The sequence below is a fragment of the Triticum aestivum genome, unplaced genomic scaffold (genome assembly GCF_018294505.1).
Source record: "Triticum aestivum cultivar Chinese Spring unplaced genomic scaffold, IWGSC CS RefSeq v2.1 scaffold153687, whole genome shotgun sequence".
NCBI classification, from domain to species: domain Eukaryota; kingdom Viridiplantae; phylum Streptophyta; class Magnoliopsida; order Poales; family Poaceae; genus Triticum; species Triticum aestivum.
In genome coordinates, this window is record NW_025286897.1 from 1 (window position 1) to 1,119 (window position 1,119).

Genomic DNA, 1,119 nt, shown 5'->3' on the forward strand with positions numbered 1-1,119 from the left:
ACGCACGTGTAAGTAATATATTTACCGTGTTTTATTATTTTGCACGAGTGCGGTAAGTCATAGCTAGGTGCTCACGATTCACGGGTCCAGCGTCGGCGTTGTGGCGCGGCAAGCGTGCACTGGTGTGGTTGAGAGGGAGGGGTGGAAACCGCGTTAAACTCGTCTCCGTAGTTGAGAGGGAGCGGCCAAAGTAATGTACAATCGTCTTTGTGGTGGAGCTGGGAGGGGCAAGGATAAGGGACGAAGACCGGGGTAACATGTCGGATGCGATCATACCAGCACTAAAGCACCGGATCCCATCAGAACTCCGAAGTTAAGCGTGCTTGGGCGAGAGTAGTACTAGGATGGGTGACCTCTTGGGAAGTCCTTGTGTTGCATTCCCTTTTTAATTTTTTTCGCGCCGCTTGCAAAACAAAACGCACGTGTAAGTAATATATTTACCGTGTTTTATTATTTTGCACGAGTGCGGTAAGTCATAGCTGGGTGCTCACGATTCACGGGTCCAGCGTCGGCGTTATGGCGCGGCAAGCGTGCACTGGTGCGGTTGAGAGGGAGGGGTGGAAACCGCGTTAAACTCGTCTCCGTAGTTGAGAGGGAGCGGCCAAAGCAATGTACAATCGTCTTTGTAGTGGAGCTGGGAGGGGCAATGATAAGGGACGAAGACCGGGGTAACATGTCGGATGCGATCATACCAGCACTAAAGCACCGGATCCCATCAGAACTCCGAAGTTAAGCGTGCTTGGGCAAGAGTAGTACTAGGATGGGTGACCTCCTAGGAAGTCCTCGTGTTGCATTCCCTTTTTAATTTTTTTCGCGCCGCTTGCAAAACAAAACGCACGTGTAAGTAATATATTTACCGTGTTTTATTATTTTGCACGAGTGCGGTAAGTCATAGCTGGGTGCTCACGATTCACGGGTCCAGCGTCGGCGTTGTGGCGCGGCAAGCGTGCACTGGTGCGGTTGAGAGGGAGGGGTGGAAACCGCGTTAAACTCGTCTCCGTAGTTGAGAGGGAGCGGCCAAAGCAATGTACAATCGTCTTTGTGGTGGAGCTGGGAGGGGCAAGGATAAGGGACGAAGACCGGGGTAACATGTCGGATGCGATCATACCAGCACTAAAG

The 1,119-nt window shown here is 51.8% G+C and overlaps 2 non-coding genes across 2 annotated transcripts; both read left to right on the forward strand.

Annotated features, from left to right (window-relative positions):
- Positions 1-262: 262 nt before the first annotated feature.
- Positions 263-381, forward strand: LOC123178727 (5S ribosomal RNA). The gene has a single exon (XR_006489804.1). It is a non-coding gene; the product is annotated as a 5S ribosomal RNA (ribosomal RNA).
- A 297-nt stretch (positions 382-678) lies between these two features.
- LOC123178728 (5S ribosomal RNA) lies at positions 679-797 on the forward strand. The gene has a single exon (XR_006489805.1). It is a non-coding gene; the product is annotated as a 5S ribosomal RNA (ribosomal RNA).
- The last annotated feature ends 322 nt before the right edge of the window (positions 798-1,119 follow it).